This window comes from Peromyscus maniculatus, chromosome 16 (assembly GCF_049852395.1).
Source record: "Peromyscus maniculatus bairdii isolate BWxNUB_F1_BW_parent chromosome 16, HU_Pman_BW_mat_3.1, whole genome shotgun sequence".
Taxonomy (NCBI): domain Eukaryota; kingdom Metazoa; phylum Chordata; class Mammalia; order Rodentia; family Cricetidae; genus Peromyscus; species Peromyscus maniculatus.
In genome coordinates this window covers 8,074,472-8,101,746 of record NC_134867.1, presented here as the reverse complement: position 1 = coordinate 8,101,746, position 27,275 = coordinate 8,074,472, and the positions used below count along the sequence as shown (strand labels likewise).

The 27,275-nt window shown below is 38.0% G+C and overlaps 1 protein-coding gene across 5 annotated transcripts in view; it reads right to left on the bottom strand.

Moving 5' to 3' along the window:
* Nucleotides 1–27,275, bottom strand: part of Lin28b (lin-28 RNA binding posttranscriptional regulator B) — a 106,674-nt gene that overhangs the window by 45,561 nt on the left and 33,838 nt on the right. The window lies entirely within an intron of this gene.

Below are 27,275 nucleotides of genomic sequence, written 5' to 3'. Positions count from 1 at the left end.
CACACACACACACACACACACACACACACACACACACACACACACTAAATAAATAAATGCAATAACACTTTTAAAACGAAGATCTTACTATATATAAACAGTATTTATTTTTTTAAGCAACTATAGCAGTGTCTGGTAAAATAAATTATATCAGCTTTAAGAACATTTTAATCCCATTGATTAAACAAATTCTACTAGAACTATATAATATAATATTATCAAGATTATCTTTATTAAGATTTTTATTTAGCTCTGGGCAGGTGGTTTTTCTGTTACTGCCTTACCCACTGCTCTCTTTGTAGTATGTTAAATAACATCTTTTTTCCTTTAAAAAAATAAAGGTACTTAGCGCTACATGTATTGATGTAGGAAGACAAATGTGATATTGTTGTGCCTAAAAAAGAATAAAGAACATGTGCCTACCATAATGTCATCAACAGTTTTTCTTTTATTTTTGAGATTATACTATTTTTATATCATTTCCCCCTTCCCTTTTCTCCCTCCCAGCCCTCTTTGCCATCCTTCAAATTCATGGCCTCTTTCTTCATTCATTGCTATTACATTCAATAATGTTATATTTAGTGATACATATTTATACACAAATCACTAATACAACCTGCCCAGTCTGTATAATGTTGCTCATATGAATATTTTCAGGGACAACCATTTGGTATTGGGTTGGAAATACAATTTTTAAAGACTCATATTTATTTTTGCAGCTATGGAGTACAGAGCAAAACACTAAATCATAGTCACTTTCTCTACTCTGTTGTAAAGCAGAAAGTTTTCTAGGATACTTTATTGTGTTCCAGGAGTATTTTCTACTGAACAATTGACTTTTATAACTTACAGTTATTATTTTAAAATTTTTTCTCAGTGACAAAATCATAACCTGGATTTCAAACATTCCTTCACTCTTTTAATATTACTTTTTCTGTCAAGGTGAATATGCTGATTCAAAATGTACTAAGATAATTAAACCACTAGTTTTTTATTTACCTGTCTGGATTCCTTTTTGTGTATTTTGCAAATCCAACTTGGAAGACCTCACAGTTTGCAAGGATTTTTCTGATCTACTGTGGAAGACCCTGAAGTGTGTAAGGACTTTTCTGAGCTAACATGGAAGACTCTGCCATTTGTAAACACTTTTCTGCATTGTATGGCAAAAGAAGAAGCAGTTACTGTCTTTTCTGATGATGTATAAACTCAGGCACTTTGTTCTTAGTAACAGCAGACCTGAAAAACAGATTGTGAATGAAGGGTTTGTGCTCCTGTGAATGTGTAAAATGTTGTTTCTCCTTGGAACAGCCACCTTATCATATTAGTATCAGAATCGTCCTCCCCTTCCCAACTATCTCCAGGATAAAAATCTTAATGTTGCTTAATCCAGCAATGTCCTGATTTAGTTTATCAGAGGCCAGAAAATCACGACTTGAAGTTCACAACCCTAAACCATCTATCTGCTAGTGTTTAGACCTGTTTTGCACCCTGCCCCCAAGAATTCACAGCTCCAGCGTTGGAAAACAGTGTGCAGTTGCTGGGGACTGGGCCTACTAGGAGGACCCCAGGTCAACTGGACTCAGGCTTTCTAAAGAGACTGTGAACTGCAGTCTCTCTGTATTCCCACCATGATGCTGTCTATCCACCTTTTCTGCAGGCAGAAACAGTGCCCCCAGCACCTGAGCACTTGACTTTGAGCATCCTGAACTACGAGCTACATAAGCCTCTTTTATGTATAAAATTTGTCTTCATTACAGTAACAGTAAATTGACTGCTAGATACAGTAGGCCCCCAGTTTGCTTCCCACACTTTCCATTACAAAAGGTAACAGCAGTTAGAAAATACTAAATGAAAACATTCAGAAATAAGTGATAAGCTTAAGATGTAAATCAATTTGAGTAGTGCAATGAAATTTCTGGCATCCCACCCCATTGCAGAGGATGAATCATCTCTTCAGTATCCTGTGTTCCTACTTCCTGCTGATCATTAGTGAGCAGCCATGACGTCCATCAGATCCACCTGAGGCGCTGCGCCACTTCTGCTCCAGCAACCCTCCCTAACTGAAACGGCCCCTACAGAAAACAGTGATGTTGATGATGCAGTTATGCTGGAAGGATGCTCTAGAGTGCTTTAAGTTAAAAGGTGACAGGTAATGACTTAATAAGGGAATAAAAATATCCACAAGCTGAGGTTGCAGAGATTGACAACAAAACAGATCTATCTATCCACGGCACTGCTGAAAGGAGTTCCTTCTCAAACTGTAGAAGTTAGGGCCACAAAGCATAGTGCTTAGTGAAGAAGAAAGGGACATTCGTAAAAGACTTCAATAAGGAAACACAGTGTATAGAGGGTTTGGTCCAGTGTTCCCCCTGCATCCTCCTCCAGCACCCAATGGGCATCTTAGAATATATATTCCACATAAAAAGAGGAAACTAGTTATAAGTAGCCCAAATAATTACATAGGATGCATAATGATATTACTTCAAAATTTAGTACAAAGGGAGACTATTCATTGTGAAAATAACATGTACAATAAAAAAAAAAACTGTTTCTGGTACAGGTCATGTGACAGTGAAAATTTTTAGGTCGAGCCTGTAATTTTCAGACCTTTTCTGCTGTCTGGTGGAACATGGGGAGGGAAAGATATCATGACTAAATCATCTCTGTTAAAGCCATCTGAACAATTCTAAAGCAGCTTTTCTTCCCCCCCTTCCCCCTAAATCAAGCTCACTTACTTTAAGCAGGAGAAGTGAATTATAGTTGACTATCGACTACAGAACGAAGGAACAGCTGTTTAAGCCACAGCTCTCCTAAGTTCACACTTCGTTTCTGTAACAAGCAAAGTCTGCAGTATATTGTTGTACTTTTACCAACTTGATGATTGCATTCTTCATTAAGACAGGCATAGTTTTTAGTTTACACTCAGGCCTAAGGATCCCCAGATCCAACCAGGTGGCAAGAGAGAAGAGACTGCCACCAAGCTGTCCTCTGAACACCATATGGCATGCCCACATACTACACACATACACTATAAGATTCTAAAACAAAGTTTTTTTTTAATCACCATGTCTTTGTAATTAAAGAGAACTCTTAGCAAATATACTGTTTAAATATCAGAATAACTCAAATATAAATGGTAAGGATTTGCTGAAAGGGAGAACTATATTATTTTATGTCAAAATCAACCTTTAACCCTGATCTCCTAATTTTTATGAATGGCTCCATTGTTTTAGACATATATTGTTACTGACCTTGTGCATACTTAAGTCATAGCCTCTCTTTCACTTGTCACATCCGTCTCACCAGATTGCCATTCCCTATTTCAGTCCTAGTATCTTCTACTAGAATAAGTAGAATAGTTTCTTCAGAGCTCATGCAGCACCGACTCCCCTCTCGGATGCCCTTGAATGCTGTCTCTCAATTAACTCCGCCTTTCAGTCTCAACTCACAGTTCTACTGCCTTCTTAGCTGTAGGTTAAGAGCACTTACTACTCTTGCAGAGGACCTGAGTTCAGTTCCCAGCACCTACACAGCAGCTCACAAGCCTCTGCAACTCCAGTCCTAGGGGTCCAACACCATTTGGTCAGCACTGCAGGTACATGGTATACTTACATGCATGAGACAAAGCACCCAGACACACAAAATAAAAGTAAGTATTTATTATTGCAGATAAAAAGAGGGAAATGTGGAGATACATTGTGTACCCTAATAAACTTGCCAGAGGATCAAAGGACAGCGCTAGCCACTTGATAGAGGTCAGGCAGTGGTGTCACACACCCTTCCATTGGAAGTAATACGTAAACAATTTCCTCAGTCTACAGTTTACCAACATGGATGACATTTTACTAGCTAATTCAAATGTAGATATTTTAGAAACAATATTTGAAGAAGTAAATAAAAATTTGCCTTGCTGAGGATTACTAATTGCTCCTGAAAAGATACAAAGAGGAGATTCTATTAATTATTTGGGATATAAAATAGGTCTACAAAAAATTAGACCCCAAAAGGTGCAAATAAGGAGAGCTGGATTATGGACACTTAACAACTTTCAAAGATTATTAGGAAACATTTCCAATCTACAAACCACTATTGGTGCAAAAATGATGAACTCAGTAATTTGTTCAAAACCTTAGAGGGTGACAAGGACTTTAATAGTCCAAGAAAATTATCACCTGAATCTGAGAGAGAATGTACATGTGGATTGTGTGGATCCAAAGCTTGATTGAATTTTGGTTATTTTACCCTCTAAGCATTCTTCTACAAGAATTTTAATGCAGAGGGAAGATATTATATTGGGATGGATATTCCTACCAAATAAACAGAGTAAAAAATTAAAAACTTATGTGGAAAAGATCTGAGTAGATTTTAAAAGGAAAACTGAGACTTTGTCAATTAGCAGGAATAGACCCAGCAGAAATTGTCACACCTTTAACTAATGATGAAATTGACAAATTATGGACAGTAAGTGAACCTTGGCAAAGACCTTACAGTAAGTTTTTGGGAGAGATTAACAGAAAACAGCCCAAAAGCAATAGAATTGAAATTATAAAGAGAGCTGATTGGATCCTGCCTCAAATTGTACAGGAAACACCAATATCTGGATTCCTTACATTTTATACAGATGCAAACCAAAAGGGAAAGTCAGGTTACAAATCAGAAAATTTAAATAAAGTGGTTCAAAGTCCTTATAATTCTGTCCAAAAATTGGAATTATATGCCATTCTGATGGTATTAATGGATTTTTCGGAAACTCTCAACATAGTTACTGACTCTCAGTATGCTGAAGAATGGTCTCACATATTGAAACTGCTGAATTTATCCTTGATGAGTCAGAATTAACTTCATTATTTATTCAATTACAAAAATAATCAGGAATAGGAAGCATCCCTTATATATAACTCACATCTGATCCCATATGAGTCTGCCAGGTCCTCAAGCAAAAGGTAATGATGAGATTGATAAAGAAATGTGCTAGAAGCCTCAGAATTTCATTAAAAAAAAAAAAAAAACATGTCAAGAGTAAAGGTTTTAAAAAAAGGATTTTTCCATAACCTGGCAACAAGCCAAGGAAATCATATGGAAATGTCCTACTTGTTCTTTTTATATTCCACTACCAGGAAGATGTGACCCAAAGGGTACTCAGAGGAATAAAATCTAGCAGATGGATGTGTTTCACTTTGCAGAATTTGGAAAATTGAAATATGTACACCACACCATAGATACCTATTCAGGATTTCAATGGGCAACTGCTCTGAGTTCTGAAAAAGCTGATTCTGTAATCACTCATTTGCTAGAAGTTATGACCATCATGGGAATACCTGCAAAAATTAAAACTGACAATGTTCCAGCATATGTCTCTGGTAAAATGAAATATTTTCTTGCTTATTACAAAATAAAGCATACTACAGGTATACCACACAATCTTACAGGACAAGGAGTCATAGGAAGATCAACTCAAACTCTAAATGATATGCTAAATAAACAGAAAGGAGTAACAAAAGCCCCCAGAAAGAGATTACATAATGCTCTATTAACTTTGAATTTTCTCAGTGCTAATGAGAAAGGAACAACAGCTGCAGGAAGATACTGGATAATAGAAAAAACTACAGAATTAAATCAGCCTATATACTTTAAGGATGTGCTGACCTCAGAATGGAAAACAGATATGTATTACACAGGGGATGAGATTTTGTTTCTACAGGGGAAGAAAAGCTATGGATACCATCAAAATTGATAAAAGTTCAATTTGAACAAGAGAGACTTCTAATTAGAAGAGATGATATTTCATCAACCAGCATGACCATTCAATTTAAACTAACTTATACCACTAACCAATGCTTTTCATTTGATCAGCTATAACTTGCCAAAAAAGAATCTCCCCAAAGTTAGGGTTAGGGAAGGTCTTTGTTTTTGTCTTTCAGGAGAATGAAGGCTAAGGAACTGAAGAACACTGGACAAATAAGAAATATGAAGAAAAAGGACAAGTCACCCAGAAAAAATGTCCCAAGAAAAAGAGTAAATTGGTCTATTGGTATATCACATATCTAACAGGGTACAATTTCATAAGTCTTTCTAAATGTTTGCTTCTGCTCTTCTCTACAGACACATAATGCAAATGGTCTTCATGTAGTCCCAGCTCAATTAAAAATTAAAGCTGGCTTTGGAGTTGGAGTATGGCTCTCTTCTTCTCTAAACCCAAGCATGCTTGTAAAAAGGAAAATCCAAAATCTGTTTCATGTCAGAAGAGCCACCTGACATGGGACAGAAGAAAATCAAAATTAAGGGACTATTCTATTGCCACTAATCTCATAATTCTTTGGTTTTCTTTTGACTCTTTAAAACTTTTCTTAAGGTATGAATTTTATATCAAAATTATACACACACACACACACACACACACACACATATATATATATACTTTTAAAACTTTTGTCACATATTAATGGTCATATAAGTACAAACTAATTCTAGAAAAAAGGCTTCATCCAGCATCCTGTACATGACTTTGGGTTTGAGTCTCTTATCAGTTTTCTGCAGTGAACCATGACCACGCCTAACAACAACTTTGAAGTCTCCAAAAAAGATGATGGGACCACACAACAACAATTTAATCAGGATGATGATAATACCACTGAGCTGACAAACACCACTCAAAGATTGGCTTTGGACTACAAACTGCTCAGGACAATTTCAAGATATGGCTAGCTGAGATGATCCAGATTCACAGACTACTCAATTAAGGACTTGAGACAAGCCCTGCATTTTCCCATTATGCAGAGACCGAACAACAAATGATACAGCTACCTCTTCCAGGATTTGACAATTAACCCAAAATTTTTCTTTTCAGGATTGCCTAAAAATGCATTTGCCCCCAGACAGCAGGAAGTAATTTTAAGAACACAACGCCCATATTCCCAAGAGGTGGGGTTGGTGATTTTTGGTCATTCAATGGATTATGGATAAATATCATTGTTTGGGATAGTTGGTTACAAGTTTTTATTGTTAATGGTCAGGATAAAGGCTAAGCAAAGAAGATTACATTTAGGGTTCTTGTTTGAAAGAAAAAGAAAATGCAAGAAAAAGAAGAGGACATAGATATGATAAAAAGGTAGATTATTGAATCTACTCAGAAAAAAAAGGGAATATGGATATGATAAAATAAAAGGGCAGATTATTGAATCTATTTTTAGGCAACTAATAGTTTTAAATATTTTACATTAGATTGGTTTCTTATATATTGGATACAATTTTTGTATATTGATACAAATTTGAGATTAATTTTGTTAGAAAATACTCTACATATATTTCTAATCTTGTTCAAGGTATTGTACCTATACAGTTCACTTAGCAATGTAATGCAAACTGCTAGTCCTTGAAAGTTATTACCAACTAATTAGGATATAAAGAAATGCAAGTGGGGCTGGAGAGATGGCTCGGAGATTAAGAGCACTGACTGCTCTTCCAGAGGACCTGAGTTCAATTCCCAGTAACCGCATCTGTAATTAGGTCTGATGCCCTCTTATGGCCTGCAGTCATACATGCTAAATACATAATAAATAAATAAATCTTTACAAAAAAAAAAAGAAATGCAAGTTAGTATTTAGTCACCTATTACAACTGAACATGTAGTCAGGTTAGGTATGCTTTTAAGGTAAAACAGATATTTTAGATAGACAGGTCATCTTCAAACACTTCAGAGATCTACAGAATATGGCATCTAAGATATTTTAATAACATAGACTTTTTTTTAATGAAAATGAGACATATCTGCTCCTGGCAGCACCAATCTTCAGAGAAGATGATGGGCATTGAAGAAATTCTTTATAGTTTACTTTCTTTGTGGCAAAAGTTAGCCAATGGGCAAGAAAGTGCCCTTACATCAATTGTTGACAGTATGCTGTCCAAATGGACAAGCAAGACACAAAAAAAAGCATTGCTGAACTTTGCCAAGACAAGGTAGGAAAGCCTTTTAGAAAATCCTGCTTCACAGATATAGTATATCTGTCAGATATACTAGACCTGTAGGCCAAATATGGATGACTCAATATTGCAGAGGAACCTTGGGTGACTGTCCAGGCAGCCAGCTGTTTCTGTCATTTCTCACATTTTTTGGAAGTCACTTGTTTGCACTTCCTGCTTACTCAGTTATATTATTTCCTTCTCAGTTCTCTGAGGGAGTTGAAGACTAGATAGCAATAGTTTTCCTTGTTAAGAAAATCAGAAAAGAAACTTTCCTGAGGCTGTTCTCCAAATACCTGGAATGTGTATGTCCCGAGAGTGATCAGTCTACACTGTTAGTCCTTCTTAGGGGAAAGCCAATTGGAAAAACTATGAAGGCACACATGATTTTCATAACAGAAGACAGCTGATATATAACAAGCCAAGTAACACCAAAAACTCCTTGGGATTTGGCTTCCTCTGGAGGAATTCCCTGATCCCTCCAGGTAGTGACTTTGCCATAACCAGCTGAGTTCTTATGATATTCCTGCGGCCTGCAGCACACATCAACTGTCAATTTACGTTTCAGTTAACCTAGCCAGCACCATTAATTTGCATTCCTCTTCTTCCAATCAAGGTTTTTTTTCTCCCGCTTCTTTTGGTCCAATTTTTAATTTTTAAATTACATTTATTTATTTGTGTGTATGTATGTGTGAAATGTGGGCACATGCATGTGAGGTTGTTCAAGGACAACTTGTTTGTTGGAAACTGGTTCTCTCCTTCCACCATGTGGGTTCTGGGCATAAAGATCAAGTTATCAGGCTACATGGCAAGTGCCTTTACCCACCTAGAATATGGGCTTCCAATTTATAATTCCAATGGGCTCAATATATGCTTGAGACAGAAGGGACAGAAGCAGGCTGGTTGGAACAAAAGGAAAAAAAGCCAATAAAAACTAGAGGCATCTTTTTTTTTCCCTTTGAGGAAAGAGTTCAAGAGCCCCAAAGTTGGATCTGATGAATGTCAGAATCCCAAAGTCTGATATGATAAATGTCAGAGTTCTTGTTAGAAGCCAATAAAAACTAGAGGCATCTTTTTTTCTCTTTGAGGAAAGACTTCAAGAGCCCCAAAGTTTGATATGATGAATGTCAGAGTTCTTGTTAGAAGCACAGACAAAATTTTCTTGGGAAAAAAGGTTTACATGTACATACATACATTCTCCAAAGTGAAAGACAATTCTTGGAAAACTACCCTTCTGGCTTCCCATAAAGTAAGTTAATTCACATTTACAGTTTAAGGATGCATATTGTGAATGAACCTGGTTTTAACTATGTCTCCATCAAGAGCAATTTCTCTCATTTGCCACACACAAGAATTTTACTAGCATAAGTATACTGAATATTTATTTTTCTACACATGCTCTTTGAGGAACTATAAACCTAATAAAAACTGGTTTTACCCACATAAAAACCAGTTTTCACCCCTTATAATATTACCTCATTTAGAATATGTGAACAATCAAAAAGGTGCAATAAAGAAAACAATGGAACAGAGTGCTGACCCAAACTCTAATCCCAGCATTGGAAAGCTGAGGCAGGAGGATCCTAAGTTCAAAGCAAGCATAGGACACAGAATGAGTTCTAAGCCAACTTGAGCTACATAACAACAAATCCAAAATAGAGCAAAATGAAACAGAAAAAAAAAAAAAACAATGGATGAATTAAAAAGAAATTTAATAAATGCAGAATCCAGATAGTGGTGGTGCACTTGCAAAGTAGAAAAAGGAAGATCAGAAAGGAGTTCAAAGTCATCCTCAGAAACAATGTATTCCAGGGCAGCCAGGACAAGTAAAACCCTATCTCAGAAAAGAAAAGAACAAAAATCTGGTCTTTTTTTTTATCCATTAGAATAGTCTCGAGTTTTAATTAGAACGTTAAATTCATTTAGAATGTAATTACTTTTGTGATCAATTTATATATATTCACTTAATTTTCTGCTTATCCCATTTTGGGTTAACTTTTCCTTGCATTCTGAAATAATTCAAGGGTTAGAGGGAAAAAGGCAGACAGAGCAGAAGTTCAACATCTTCCTCATCAGCCTAGAATACATAAGACTGGAAAGAAAGAAAAATAGAAAGGAAAGGGAAAGAAAACACAAGCCACAAAAATCAGGAATCAAGGTGAATAAATTTTTTTAAAAATGCCAGTAAAATCAACAACTTAGAAGAAATGGTCAATTCTTTGAAAAATAAGACAATGTGACAAGGTTTTATGGTTTTCATCTATGGTCCCTGGCTCATGATCCCTATAGCCATTGTTATCTCCTATGTGATAAGAATGATATTGTGGTGTTTGAGGCCTTAGAACCCCAAATCTCTTCCCCTCTGACCTTCTCCTGTCTCCTGTGACCTGTTGTCTTATTTTCCACAAGGAGGAGCATAGAGATTTAAAACATCTCTATTTGCCTTGGAGCTTCCAGCCATTAAGAAAGTCTCTGACTTATCTTGTCTGGCAGTAGTTCACAGGATGTCCATTCAGAAATGGCTTTGTCTATCTCCCCAAAGGAGGGAAACTGGTAAGAATCTGAATTGGTAGGTTTTCTCACTGTAGTCTGGAAACTTTATTACCTCCTTTGGTCCAGTAATATTATATACCATTGCCCATTATTCAATTATGATTATGCAATACAGTCCTCATAAAAACTCAAAAGAATGGGCAGGGTTTGAAAGAGCTGAACACATGGAAACTTACAAAATGTTAAACAAGAACTAATGTTTTCAACTTTCTGAAATTAACACAAGATGAAACAGAAAATCAAAATTGAAGTATAGTTCAATAAAAACTACCAGCAACCTACAACAGAAGGAAATATCCCCAAGACACTAAAGGAACTCTGAAAACTCATCAGCGACTCAGACTTAATAACGAAGGACCGCACACCTGCCCTGAGCTGGGGGCGGGGGGGGGGGGGGGAGGACAGCAGTGCCCAGTCTCCCCTTCTCTCTGCAGCCATGTGCTGGAGGCTCTGACTCTACAACAGCAACAAAAATGGCAGCAATATTAGGAAGGACGGCAACTTGTCTCTGTTTTATACATAATATGACTGTGTAAAATATCCCATGGAACCTGCAAAGCAACTACTAAGAATTAATAAATAACTCAGCAGGTATGATGAATCAAGATAAATACACAAAAATCTACTGAAGTTTATACACTAACAAATTAAAATTTTTTCTTTTTTTAAAATAAATTTCTAATACTGTGTACACAGAAGAGGGCACCAGATCTCATTACAGATGGCTGTGAGTCACCATGTGGGTGCTGGAATTGAACTCAGGACCTCCGAAAGAACAGTCGGTGCTCTTAACCTCTGAGCCATCTCTCTAGCCCCAAATTTAAAAATTTTTAATGAGCCATTTCTATCAAAACTGCAAAATAATTTAGAAAGTATTATATCAAAGACATCTTACAGTAAAAGAAATAATAGTAACAGTGCTACAGCAGAACTAACAACTTAAGAAGATACATGGTAGAATGAATTAGAAACAGTATTATCATTTGCCAGGCATGGTGGCATTTGTCTGTAATCTCAGCACTCAGGTAACTGAGACAGGAAGGATGAAGTCAGAGGTCAGTCTGGCATACAGATAAGTTACAGGGCAGCCAAGCCTACACAGGGAGACCCTTTGTCAAAACAACAACAACAAAATACTCTACCTAATGTTTGTGAATATATATACAACAATATTAAGCTGTTAACTGTTGTTAGTTTGAACTATAAAATACCAACTCAGAAGAAAAGAAAAAACTCCTAGTTGGTTTACCAAAGAAACAGAAAACCTAGCAGACCAATAACAAATAATGAAAATGATTCAGCAATAAAAGTCTCCCATCAGAGGAAACTTTAAAACCAAATGATTCCAATACTACCTCTATCAAATATTTTAAAAAAGAAGAACCAATACCAATTTGTCTTAACATACTCTACAAAGTGTGGCTACCCCGATACCCAAACCAAACAAAAATACAATTTAAAAAGGATGTTACTGGCCAATATCCTTGATGAACACAGATATAAAAATCTGCAACAAAATTCTAGCAAAACAAACTGACCAACACATTATAAAGACTCACCACAATAAAGCAAGATTCAACACCTGCTGTGGGATGTTCTGTATGCTGTGAATGTGTTGCTCTGTTTAGTTGATAAATAAAATGCTGATTGGCCAATAGCCAGGTAGGAAGTATAGGTGGGATAAATAGACAAAGAGAATTCTGGGAAGTGGAAGGCTGAGTCAGCAGACGCCAGCCTGCCGTCCAGGGAGCAACATGTAACAGCACACAGGTAAAGCCACGGAACACGTGGCGACATATAGATTAACAGAAATGGGCTGAGTTTAAATGTAAGAGCTAGTCAGTGGTAGGCCTGAGCTAATGGCTGAACAGTTTTAAGTAATATAAGCTTCTGAGTGATAATTTTATAGGCAGCTGCGGGGTCCGTGGGGCTGGGCAGGACCAGAGAAAACTTCAACTATAAACACTAGTGTGCAAGAAGGGCTCTACACAGCCAGATCAATAAACACAATGGACCATATCAACAGAACAGAAGAAAAAGAAAACCAATCTTCTCAATAAAATGCAGAAAAGGCAACTGACAAAAATTCAACACGGCAAGAACAAAACTATAGAAGAAACACTTAAGTACAGTAAAAGTCATTTCTAATAAGCCAACAGTTAACATTACACCAAACTGGGAAAGCTGAACATGTCCTCGGTAAGAAACAGAACAAGATCAGGACATGCTTTCACCATGTTGATTAAATACTGACAGTCCTAGCCAGAACAGTTCAACAAGAGAACGAAGAGTCAGAAGGAAGAAAGAGTGAAATCATCACTTTTTGATGATGACGTGATCTTACAGATGAAAACGTCCAAAGAAAGAGTCTATGAAAAACATTTCATAAGAATACTAAATGAACAAAGTTGTAAGTCTTGAACATGAAAATCGGTGCTGCTGCATGCCAACAGCAAATTATTTAATGTCTAGATAGACAAAGCTCAAATAAAAATATAATATCCAAGAACAAAGTGGTGAAAGAGCTCTATAAAATTTTAAGGCACTGAAAAGGAAGCTAAAGATGACACACAAATTATGGAGAGATGCTCATTTTCACAGATTAGAAGAAATAATAGCATTAAAATGTCCATATTGACGAAAAATGACCTATATATTGGATAGGATTTCTATCAAAATATCAATGACATTTTTAATAATGTCTTTACTTATTTTGAGAAAATTATACCATGTTTTGGTCATATTCTTTCCCCTCCCTCAACTCATCCCAGGCCCTCCCCTACTTCCCTACCCACCCAACTTTATGCTCTTTCTGTTAGGCGTCCAGTTCGTGCTGGCTGACTATCTTGTGCATGGGACCAGCTCTGGAGTATGACTGATACAGCATGTCACTTCATTGAAAATAAAATAAAATAAAATAAATAAAAACCTGATTTCCCCTCTCATAACAACTATCAGTTATGATCAGCCTCCTGGCTAGGGATGGGATTTTGTCTATCTTGAGCACATGCAGATCCTAAACACTGCATGGAACCACAAGAAACTCCAAGTAGCTAAACCAGTCTTATCAAAACAACAGGAAAGAAGGCATTACACTACCAGACTTCAAAATATAATAATACAAATGTGTAACAATCAAAACCGACAGGAATGGGCATGACCAAAAATGGAAAAGAACAGAGATCATAGAAGGAAACAAACACATGTACAGCCAATTGTTTTTTTCAAAATGATACTGAGAATGAACACTGAAAAAGAAGTCTATTTTTTAGACTTATTTATGTGTATGAATGTCTTGCTTGTATGCAAGTATCTGCACCATGTGCCCACAGAAGTCAGAAGAAAGTGTTGGCTTCCCTGAAACTGGAGTTACAAATGGTTGTGTGCCACCATGTGGACACAGGTAACTGAACTCAGGTTTTTCAGTTAATCATACAGGGAAATTGACAGTTCATATTACCTAGTAAAAGACACTTCATTAAAAATCAAGTAGAGAATGTGTTGTCTCATTTATTTCGAGTTTTCAAAGAGGGGAAACTGACTTATGGGTTTAATTTTTTTAGAAAATGGTAAAAAGCAGGCATGGTGGTGCATGTTTCTAATCCCAAAAGCAGAGATAGGTGGATCTCTGTGAGTTTGGGGCCAGTCTGATCTACATAGTGAGTTCTAGGATGGCCAGGGCTACATAGTAAGACCCTGTCTCAAAAAGTAAATAAATAAATAATTTTTTTAAAAGAAAGAAAAAAAGGATGGTAGGAACAAATGAATGAAAAAAGGAAGAAAGAAATGAAGGGAAAAAAGAACAGTTACTTGAATGAGAAAAATAAAAGGACTAGTTGTTTCCTATAGAGATAGTCCAGTGATAGGTTAACTTCAAGAGGAACATGAAGGATCTTTCTGGATTGACACTGATGTTCAGTGTCTATGTGGTTCTCTCTTCTCTGATAAGTTCAACTTGTGTCAAGTTGACATAAAAATAGCCAACACAAGGGCCAAACCGAAGGCCACAAACATGTTAGGGTTATGCTCATTCCTAAAAGCCATTTGAAAAAGAAAATCCATTACAGCATATTATAATTGTGCTGTAAAGAATATTTCTACAGCTAAAATAAGTAAATATAAAATATTACTTTTAAAAAGTCTCTCTCTCTCTCTCTCTCTCTCTCTCTCTCTGTGTGTGTGTGTGTGTGTGTGTGTGTGTGTGTGTGTGTGTGTGTGTGCACTCACACGGTTGAAGGTGTCCAAAGGCCAGAGGTATGAGACACCCCTTTAGCTGGAGTTACAGGTGGTTGTGAATGGCCCAACATGGATATGGGGAACTGAGCTCAGGTCCTCCACAAGAGCTATAGAGCCATCTCTCCAGCCCCTTAAATGTTTACTTAGCCAAAACTTTTGCTCTTTGTGCTTGTTTGGGGTGACTATTAGAAGAGATGGCCTTCTGCAGTAGGAAACCTGCTGATTATACAGAAGATAAAGTAAAAGGCAATATGACAGCAAATCCCAAAAGCAGCACTACAGAATGTACACTTGGTGGTAGGACAGGAAAGGCAGTGAGGCTGAGGAGTGAAAGGGTAGAGAAGAGCTCTTCCTTGGTGGTAGTTGGTTTGGTTTGGGTTTTATGTGTGAGTGCTTTCCAGCATGTATGTATGCACACCTGTGCGTGCTTGGCACCAAAGAGATCCGAGGGTGCCAGACCCCTGAAACTAGAGGGTAGAGTTACAGATGGTTTGAACCTCCACATGGGTGCTAGAAACCATGGGGTCCTCTGCAGGAGCTGCCAGTGTTCTTAATCGCAGAGACCAAGGCCCCTTTGCCTTGTTTTTGTCCATGCTTTGAAGAACTATTTGATGTTTAAATAATTATTTGCACAGCCAGGCATAGTGGCACATACCTTTAATCCCAGTACTTGGGAGGCAGAGGCAGGTGAATGTCTGTGAGTTCGAAGCCAGCCAGCTCCAAATAGTGAGTTACAGGACAGCCAGAGCTACATAGTGAGACCCTGTCTAGGAAAGAACAAATTGTAAAATTAATTTAACATTAAAACCATAGCAATGGTAAGAGATCCCTAAATACCTGGTCTCTACAGCCTCTTCATCTATTTACTCCTCTGCCCTTGGTAAAGTGACCTTTGTTCTCAAATCTCCACCTAGGAGAATGTTCTCACTAGGGTCAACCCAGTGAGATCTTCAATCTTCAGCCTACTCATGTGAAATTTGGCTTTTTGTTGGTTCTTGTTTGTTTTGTTTTGATTTTTGAGACAGAGTTTCAAATAACTTGTAGCCCTGGCTGTTCTGGAATGTGCTTTGTAGCCCAGGCTGGCCTCAAACTCAGAGATGTGCTGCCTCTGCCTCCCGAGTGCTGGGATTACAGGTGTGCACCACTGCCACGTGGATTTGGTGTTCTTACTCTCTGCCTCAAAGCCCTCAGTATGTAGGACCGTCAGGCCTAGTTTCCTTGTTATGCATGTGGTCATTCTCCTTTGCTATAGCCACACACTTGTGAAATTATCAGTGTGCAAATGTTCCGTGCTGTCATCAATAGACATATTTTATATATTTAAATATCTATGTACATTATATTCCTTGGTTTCATATACTACTTATATGATAACATCCATCATAGCATATCCAGCTCATACTTCTCTGCTGAGCTCTCCTGTATACATTCAACCACAGACTTCCACACTGACTTTGTTACTAGATCTAAATATTAAGAAAGCTCATACCCTCACTATTACCAGCTAACATATCTACTGCTCACTGTATGTCCTGGTTACTTTTTTATCAGCTTAACATAAGCTAGAGTTATTTGGGAAGAGGTACTTCAAATTAGAAAATGCCTCTATCAGATGGCCTGTAGGCAAGTCTCCAGGGCATTTTCTTTTTTATTATTATTTTCAATACATTTTAAAATTAAAACATTTTTTAATTTTACTAACCCATCTCCTTCTTGAAATCATGGCCTCTTTAATTTTATACACTTAACTACAAAATAAAACAACTTGCAAATAAATAAAAACAATACATATATCAAAATTAATTCAAAGTCTATATAATTAACTTCCATACAATTGAAAATAGGCTTTGGAGTTTGTTTTTCTGTTTTGTTTTGAGACAGATTATTACTAGATAATCCTGGCAGGACTGTAATTCACTTTGTAGACGAACCTGGCTTTGTACTTAGGAATATCCACTTGCCTCTATCTCCTAAGTGCTGGGGTTAAAAACATGCTCTACTACATCCACCTAGAATAGGCATACAGAACAGAAGCTGTGACACTTCACATTAAATTTTACACTTTCAGTATCAAATATATTTCATGAACTTGATCACCACCAACAAAAAAATCCCTAACAGAATTAGAACTAGAAAACAACTAGCTTAATGTCCTCTCTCATAACTCATGCCCATTACATGTATTCAGTCCTTACTTATCTCCTTATATTTAGCCTTTCTTGATCTTTTTCTTCATGTTATACTGTACTTACATGTAATTTGTTTATATAAATTATTGGCCAGATTCTACATATTAGAGAACATTTAGTTTCTTTTCAGCTTGTGTGACCTCGCCTAATATTATACATTCTAAGTCCATCCATTTTCATTTTTCTTTTGGAGTGAGGAATATTTAATCTTGTATACATATCAAATTAATGCACTATATATTAAAATTCCCATGTCATATTTCACAGGCTTAGAAAAAATAACCTAGGACTTCATGTAGAACCACAAAAAAAGCAATCCTAAGGAGTAATAACAATGCTAGAGATAGCCAACCTCAAACTAGACTATAGAACGATAGTGACAAAGACAGCCTGGGACAGGCAGAAGGACAGACAGGAAGACCAATGGAACAGAACCGAGGACCCAGAAATAAAATGGCAAGGCTATGCCTACTTAATTTTTGATAAAGGATACAAACATAATTTCGAAACAAAATAGTCTGTTCAATAAATGGTGCAAAACTGGACTTCTAACTGCAGAAAAATGAAGTTAGATTCTTACTTTTCACCTTGTACAAAAATCAATTCATGGATCAAAGACCTTAATTTAAAAACAGAAACTTCTAGAAGAAAACACAAGGCTATCCTTCAAAATGTTTGGAGCAGGCAAGAACTTTTTAAAGAGCAGCAGCAGCAGCAGAGGCGCCAAGCCCAAGTATCAACAGGTGAGACTACACGGAAATAAGAAACAACCAGCAGAGTTCACAGCGCACACAATGGGAGGACACTTTACCAGCTAGCTACACTTCTGGGAAGGGGCTTAAGTTGAACTTACAAAGAAATAAAACTGCCAACAAACAGGCAAAAAACTAAGTAGGCAGTTTTCAAATTAGGGAGTACAGACATATTTTTTTTTAAAGGTTTATTTATTTATTATGTATACAGTGTTCTGCCTGCATGTCAGAAGAGGGCACCAGATCTCATTACAGATGGTTGTGAGCCACCATGTGGGTGCTGGGAATTGAACTCAGGACCTCTGGAAGAGCAGCCAGTGCTCTTAACCTCTGAGCCATCTCTCTAGCCCCGACAGATATATTTTAAGTGTTCAATATCCCTAGTTATCAGGAAAATGCACATTAAAACTACTTTAAGATACCAACCACTCAAATCAGAATGGCTATCATCAACAAAACTGACAACTATTGGAGACATGGAGAAAAAGAAGCCCTTATTCACTGCTGGTGGGAGTGCAAGTTAATACAGAAATTGTGGAAATCAGTTTGGAGAGTTCTCAAAAAAAAAAATGAAACAGAACTACCATATGATGGAGCTATTTCACTCCTGGGCATACATCCAGAGAACCACACACTCTACCAAAGAGAGTGGGGAAGAAGGAGAAGGGGGGAGGAGGATAAGGGGGAAGGAGTGAGGGAGGGAGGGAGGGAGGGAGGGAGGGAGGGAGGGAGGGAGGGAGGGAGAGAGGGGGAGAGGGGGAGAGAGGGGGAGAGAGAGAGAGAGAGAGAGAGAGAGAGAGAGAGAGAGAGAGAGAGAGAGATGCACTCTTGTGTTTATTGCTGCTTTATTCACTATAGCAAGTAACTGGGATTAACCTAGCTATCCATCAGCAGATGAATCGATGGTGAACACTTGGTGTGTGTATGTATATATAATGCATACACATATATACTTAAGCTGGAATACTACTATTTTGTTTATGGGTGTTTTGTCTGCGTGTACATATAGGGACCACATGCATGCCTCATACTCACAGGCCAGAAAAAGGTGTATGACCTCCTGAAGTTATAGACTAGTGTATGCTGTACAGTGTACAGGGAAGATCAGCCAGTGCTTTTTATGAGCCATCCCTCTAGCTATATTTCCTTACTTGTTACTGTTGCACATACAGACACACAGACACACCTCTGTTCAGTCTGTTTAGTGTTCTTGTATGTATGTATGTATGTATGTATGATTTTAGGTCTGATCACTTAGTATTGGATAACCAATGAGGGCTCCTCCCTGGGGAAGACTCCTCCTGATTTCAGCAGCACTGTTTAGCTGCTTATAGTTCTTTGCCCATGGGTGCAGCAGGGGGAGGAGATTTCCCCCTTCATTTCTAGCTTGTCTATTGGTGGTGTATTTCTTCAGGTCTTGTTTAGACACCATATTTTTGCCATAACATGGATGAAGCTTCACAGTCATTTTTAGGAGATACAATCTCACAGTCAAGTCCCTGCTCTTCTAGCTCTTACAATCCTTCTGCTTCCTCTTCCACCAGCGTGCAGGAGTGGTGCTGTGAATGTATCCGTTAGGGCTGAGCACCCACGGTCACTTGTTCTGTACATTTTGACTAGTTTAGATTTTTTTTTTAATGCTCCCCTTTTTTTCTGCAAAAAGAAGGTTCTCTTTTAAGAAGTGAGAGGTACAGTTACATGTGGTTAAAGATACTTAGAACTCAGTTGAGCATATAATGGTTTAATATAGTAGCAGTAGTAAGTTCTCCTATAACTTCCATGACCTCACTAACCCTGGGTGACTGGCTAGTAGGGCATTTTCTTACTTGCTGATTGTCTACTGTGGGCTATGCCGTTCCTGGTACTGGGATCTATAAGAAAGCAAACTGAGCAGGCCAGGGGAAGTAAGCCAGTAAACAGGACCCCTCCATAGATTCTGCTCCTGCCTCCAGGCTCCTGCCTCAGTCCTGCCCTGATTCCCTTCAAGACTGATTTTTTAAGTCTATTAGAATATCCCCTCCAGTAGCTCCCACACCTTGGACACTTAGGGAAGCATGCTTCCCTGTACTTACATTTGCTTGTCCTCTGTAACTATTCTTTCATGTGGGAACTTTGTTAATATCCCTTCCTTTCTCTTGCACATTGTCCCTTCCCCCTAGAGTACTGTTTTCTGTCATCCATCAAACCTAAACAATAGCTTAGGTTTGCACTACCTGTTACTGAAACAAAGACTAGGCACAGAAATCATTAGTCTATGAATGCAACTCAGACTTTCCCAGCTTTCTCACAGAAATGTGAGTAGACCAGTAAATGGACGGTTCAACAGTAGTCAGTTACCACAATAAATAAATCAACCACAAACTTCATGGACAGGAGGAAGTCCGGATTAGGATGTATTATCAAAAGATTCTATTTTCCAGTATAAAAACCTGATTTGTGTGCATTCCAAAGACAAATGACTTGAACAGACTCCACAGGTAGAGCAGGAAGACGGGACAAGCAGGCAGAAGCTGCTTTAAAAACGCTTAGTAACTCAAGGCTTGGGCTGCCTACCCAGTAGATCTACACATGTTAACAGTGGGCATCTGATCAACTTCGACCATTGCTCTTGTTTACTATCTGCTAGGCTCGGATGTGGTTTGTCCTCTAACGACGGCTCTGAGAAGGGCAATGAGAGAGGAGGGGAGACCTGAAAGCATAAAGCCAGATGGGTAGTTTTCATGGAACACTGAAGCAAACCTGGGCCTCCCTGTCCTGGGTTCCTGTCTGGAGACGTGTCTCTTGCTTCTGCATTCCCCTGCCTCTGTGGTGTCACAGGCCATGAGGCCTGTACCAGAGCCAAGCCGCCATCAGCACCATGCCCTTCAGCTCCCAGAATTGTAGTTAAGCCATGTTCTTTAGAAAGTTATTTGGCTTTAGGTATTTCATTTTAGTCATAATAAACAAATGCTTCTCAAGTATATCAGGACAGTGAAGAGTAAAACAGCAACTGTAACTCAGAGGCTTTTAACACAATAAATCTGTAAACAGAAAAGAAGGTAGAGAGCAACAGAATATAATACCCGGTGTTGATGTGTGGGCACACATGGGTACACATGTGCACATGCATCCAAATGTACATATATGCACATGTACACACATGAGACAAAGCCATAGTGGATAAAGAATGGAGAAGTGGTCAGTTAACTCTCTTCTTTCTCCGAGGCCTTCAACATAATATAAAGGAAAATAAGGAGATTAGTGAACCGTTTAAAAATCTGCTTAAGAACTTCATATGTTTAAACTGGCTACCCAGTCTTCCATTTAACTGATGTTCATTAATCTACTTATTTCTAAGTCTTAGCTATTATAAAAGGTGCCACAGTAACTACCTTTATGTACCTCTATCCTTATTTACATACTTTGACAAAGTAATCAGGTAGCAAGTTAGTATACATGTCTGTAAGGAGGTATGAGACTTAATTCCCTCCATCAATGCAATATCAGGGATTAACATCAAAACACAAGTTAAAATTTCACTCACCAAATCCTTTCAATTTTTAAAAATTGAGCAATGTTTCCAGCTCTTCTATTTAATTTGTAAGAATATTTTTACTGAAAGAGTAGTAACACATTGGTCTATGTGTTAAATTTTTCTTGTTTTGCATTTACCTTTCCAATATTCTATCAATTTTATACTTAAGTTTAATTAATGATAAAAATATAATTAAAATGATAAGAGAACCATGATCATGCACAACATCCAACATTCTATTTTATGTGCCTTATTCTATAGATACATTCATGTCCAGCTTATATACAATTTACTCATTATTCATATGTAAGATTCCAAGATGTAGATAAAGTACTCTTTATGAGACAAAATATATTAGGAATAAAATATTTTATAAACTACACCAACAGCCATCAACACTTTCATTAATAGTCATCTAAATGAGGTGGCTCTAAGTGTCAGTATCAGTGAGTGATTAGTGATACTAGTTTCTAAGAGGAAATGAACACATAAGAAGAAACTAATTTCATAAACAGTCATAACATGACACAGCAGGCAAAAGAAAAACAAAGCAATTAATTTATAACTGGTGACTGTCAAATTTCATTTTTATTTAATTTTATGTATGTGTATGGGTGTTTTGCCTACATGTGAGTACTCAGTACCCTTGGAGGCCAGTAGAGGGCACTGGATCTCCTGGGACTGGAGTTATAACCAGTTATGAGCTGCCATGTGGGTGCTGTGAATCAAACCCAGGTCCTCTGTAAGAACAGCCAGTGCTGCTGAGCCATCTCTCCTGACCCAAGGTCAACAAATGTTAAAAACAAATAATTTAAGAACTATTGATAATTATTTTATTAGTGTTTGGGGTTTGTTTGCTTTGTTTTTTGTTTTCCTGAGACAAGACTGGCCTCAAATTCACAGAGAGCTGCCTGTGTCTGCCTCCCAAGTGCTGGAGAGATGGCTCAACAGTTAAGAGCACATACTGCCTTTGCCTCAGCACACATGCTCACCAACACCAATAACTCAAACTCCAAGAGTCTTAAACCTTCTTTTGACCGACAATGGCACCTGACACATAGGCATAATTTTGAAAGAGGGAGGGAGAGAGGGAGGGAGGGAGGACCTACTGACCAAGGGCCGGCATGATGACTTAGCAGGCAGACATGCTCCATCAATTTTGGTAAACCTGATCAACCAAGTTCAATTCCTGTACCCCACGCCCATGGTAAAAGAATAGAATACACTCAGAAAGCTATCCTCTGATCTCCATAGCCCTGCTGTGGCATATCTGAGACTTCACCCTCAAATACAGAGATATAACATACAAAACATCAATCAAAACAATGCCTATATAATTACATTAACATCAGAAAAAATGGACTTTTAGAGGAAGAAATACTAAGAGGGGCTGGAGAGATGATTCAGTAATTAAGAACACTGGCTGCTCTTCCTCACACCAAGGTTCAATTCTCAGCATCTACATGACAGCTCACAACCATCTGTATGTAATTCCAGTTCCAGAGGATTTGACAACCTCATCTGGTCTCCACAGCACCAGACACACAAATGATGCACAGACACACATGCAAGGAAAACACGCCCGTACATAAATAAAAACAAAGTGCAAGAAATGTAGTACTTCACAATAAAAGCTAACTGAACAGAAAAAATTAATTATAATGCTACTTACCTAAAAACATAGTTTAAAAACATAAACAGAAGTTGACAGAATTGAAAAGGAATAGTACACCTTCAACTATTTATGAATATTTAAATGAGCTTCTTAGTAAAGGTTTTTTTAAAGCAAACAAAAATATGTAAGAATGCATATTTGAACTATGTGAGTAACCAGCTTTGACTGAAACAACTATACCCTTTTCAAGTACATACAAGACTACATCCTGAAACATGTACCCAGTGTCAATAAATCTGAAGGGATTGAAATTATACATATACAAATATAGAGTACATACCCTCTGACCACTGCAGAATTAAATGTAAATCAACTACACAAGTAATAGCTAAAATATCCTCAAATATTTGCAAATTTAGCAAAAATAAAACCCACGAGTCAAAGGAAACAATCACAATGAAAATTAGAAAATTATGCTTTGGAGTGAAGGGTACTGAAAACAGCACAGCAGAGCGAGCAGTGGTGAGGGCTGGGGTAGCGTAGTGGAAAGGTGTGCCTTGTTTTTTTAAGGTTCATTTATTATATGTACAGTGTTCTGTCTGCACATATGCCTGCAGGTCAGAAGAGGGCACCAGATCTTATCATAGATGATTGTGAGCCACCATGTGGTTGCTGGGAATTGAACTCAGAATTTCTGAAGAGCAGCCAGTGCTCTTATCCTCTGAGACATCTCTCCAGCCCAGAAAGATGGATCATTAAAGCACTTTCAATAAGAAAGTCAAAAATTCAATCTAAGGTTGTAGTTCAATAAAAGGCTAAGAAATAACAAATTTAACAGTAGGCAAGTAAAAGTAGAAAGAACTGAAATCAGTGGATTCGAAAGGAGACATACAACAGGAAGAAGTCAACAAACTCAAAATAAAATTTATAAGCTTCTACTTAGAAGATTTACCAAGATAAAAAGAGAGGGGACAGGAACATAGCTAAGTGGTAGAACACCATCTAGCATACACAAGTCCCAGGGTCTGATCCTTCAACACTGAATGAGATGGAGTGGGAGAACAGAGACAGAAAAGGAGTGGAGGAGAGAGAAGGGAGAAAAGCAAGGTGATTCTGAATGAGAATGGCTCCCACAAGGTCACATTAGAGTACTTGGTCCCCAACTGTTGGAATTGCTTGCTAAGGATAAGGAGGCATGCCCCTGATGAAAGAGGTGTGTCCCTAGGGGTGGGCTTTGAGCTTTTAAAAGCCTCTTAATGTTGTCACTGTGTCCTCTGCTTCCCGTTTTGTGGATCAAGATGCTCGCTCTCAGCTGCTGCTCCATCCCCATGCCTGCCTTCTGTCATGCTACCCACCACGATAGTAACAGACTAGCCTTCTAGAGCTGTAAGTTCCAAATAAACCCTGCCTGACTTGGTCATGATGGTTCATCACAGCAACAAAAAATAACTGAAACAGGAGAGGAGAGGGGAGCAGGGGGCCATCAAGAAATTTCCAATACTGAACATGAGAGCATGAAGAGCATTACAGAAGACGGAACAAGTCACCCCTTATGTACTTTAGGCAATACTTCATAATGAAAATTTGAAAATTAATATTCAATAGATAATTCCCTTGAAAAACTACAACGTACAAATAAACAGAAAATCTAAATAATGCTGTATCTAGTTAAAAGTTGGACCACTAATTAAAAACCTTCCTACAAAGAAAGGAAGCTCACCAGGAGGTGGTGGCAGTACATGCCTTTAATTTCAGCACTCAGGAGGCAGAGGCAGGCTGAGTCTCTGCGTTTGAGGCCAGGCTGCTCTACAGAGCAAGTTACAGGCCAGCCAGGGCTACACAGAGAATCCCTGTTTCAAAAACAAGACGAGTGAATGGGAGAGGTACATTCCAGGCCATGTACCATGTGAGTCCTTCCAACCCAAGGACAAAACAACTATTCAAAAGATTCCTTCAAGAATCAGAAAAGGCATTCCAACAAATTCAGGTTTTACCTTGGTATCAAAGTTAATACAAAAAAGAAAATAAGTAACACAATATATATTACAAACATGGGCATAAAAATTCTAAGCAGAATCTTGGCAAATTAGTTACAGTGATACATGAGAATAGATCATAACCACTTGCAATTACTCAGTGAAAGAAAGTTATAAATTCAGAAACCAACCCAACTGTAATAAGAGGAACACTTATTAGCACAGCAATAAGAGATATACTGTAATCTCTGTAAATACAGAAAGGCATTTAAATTTATTTTCTCATAAAAACTACTGGCAAACTATGAATAAAAGGGAAATGCCATAACTTGATAACTATTAAAAAAAAACTATGGCTAGTATCTTGATCAGTTATTAAACATTTTATCCCTGAGGTGGGAACCAGGCAAAGATGTCCACAATAAACAATTTTTACTCAGTGTGAGGTTTTTTGGTTTGGTGTTGCATTGTTTTGGGGGGGTGGGGGGGGTAGGGGAGGGGAGTCTTAGCTAGGGTTTCTATTGCAGCAATGAAACACCATGACCAAAAAGCAAGTTGGGGAGGAAAGGGTTTCTTTGGCTTACACTTCCATATCATAGTCATCACTGAAGGAAGTTAGGACAGGAACTTAAGCAGGGCAGAAACCTGGAGGCAGAAGCTGATGCGGAAACCATGAAGAAATGCTGCTTACTGGCTTGTTCCTCACAGCTTGCTCAACCTGCTTTCTTATAGAACCTAGAATTGAGGACCACCAGCCCAGGGATGACACCACCCACAATGGGCTAGGTCCTCTCCCACAAATTACTAATTACGAAAACACCTTACAGGTCTGCCTACAACCTGCTCTTAATGGCAGCATTTTCTTAATTGAGGTTCCCTCCTTTCAAACAACTTTTGTGTCAAGCTGACATATAACGAGCCAGCAGAGAAGGGTGGGTTGGTTTGTATGTTTGCTTTTGTTTCTGAGACAAGGTCTTACTAGATAGCTTTGGCTGACCTGGAACTCACTATGAAGACTAGGCTGGCCTCAAACACACCAGAGATCCACCTGCCTCTGCCTCTAAAGTGCTGGGATTCAAAGTGTATGCCAGCACACCTGGCTTTAGCCAATGTCTTAATAAGCAAAAACAATAACAAAGAATGGGGCCAAGAATCCAGCTCGGCACTAAAGTGTGTGCTAAGCACGCACAATGCAGTGGAAAGAAGAAGGGAAGGGGGCATGCTGGGAAGGGAGAGAGAATGGGAGGAAGAGAAGGAGGGAGAAGGGAAGGAAGGAAGGAAAATAAAGATACTGAGATGGAAAGTTAAAAACACTATTTTCTGAACATAGCATAACCACACATGTATTTTTTAAAATCTATACATGATTAGAATAAGAAAAGTTAAGAAGGTTGCCAAACATAAGGACAATATTTTAAAATTTGTCTTTTTTCTTAATAGTAAATCGGATGTAAGACATTTACAGTAAAACTTCACCAAAAAGGTCAACTACACAGACATTACATAAAGGCATCTGTACGCAGTGGTAGTAGTAGAAACAGACAGGGTCAGGTCAGCACAGGAAAAGTGAACTAATTCAAATACCCTTTACTTCAGTGCTAAGGCTGAATGGTGGCTAATGCCCCACAGCATATTTCCTAAGCAAGGAGCTCTGTGGATATTATTAAACACTCTCTAAAACAAAATTTTAAGTTAATTTAGGGGCTTGGAGAGATGGCTCAGTGGTTAAGAGTGCGTGTTGCTCTAGCAGAAGAACCAGCTTCAGTTCCCAGGACCTACACTGGGCTACTCATGAAAACCTGCAACCTGAAGTCCAAGGGATATTCTGGCATCTTCTGTCCTTCTCAGGTACCTGCACATGTGTGCACATACACACACATACCCACATGCATATAAATGAAAATGAAATACTTCTTTTAAAAGAGCAATTTGGCAAATTTACAAAAATTAAACCTACTTTTAAATTTTAGTGATATAAAGTAGACAGCACACAATTAACAGGGAATGATAAGTGTGTAAAACTCTTTATGTAAATCTCATGTGGTACATTGATTCTCATCAGATGCTTTTGAAATCTTTCTATCTCCAACTCTACTGATAAGCAAGTACTGATTCTCCCAAGAATGTTTAATGGCATATTTGATACTAATGACAAAAGTAAAATAACAAAACTGAAGACATGTCAGAATTTTATTTGCTTGAGAATGTTCCACACAATTTCTTTGCTGAAGTGGATATAGGTTTTGAATAATGTAAAATTATTCTCTATATTTTTGTGCTACTTATAGACTGGAGAGATGGCTCAGTGGCTAAGAATACTCTTAAGACTGCTCTTCCAGAGGATTCAGGATCAATTCCCAGCACCCCAGTGGTGGATCACAACTGTCTGTGATTTGAGTTTCAGGGGTCCAATGCCCTCTTCTGGCCTCCTCAGGCAGGACATGTACATGGTGCACAGACATACACATAGACAAACACTAA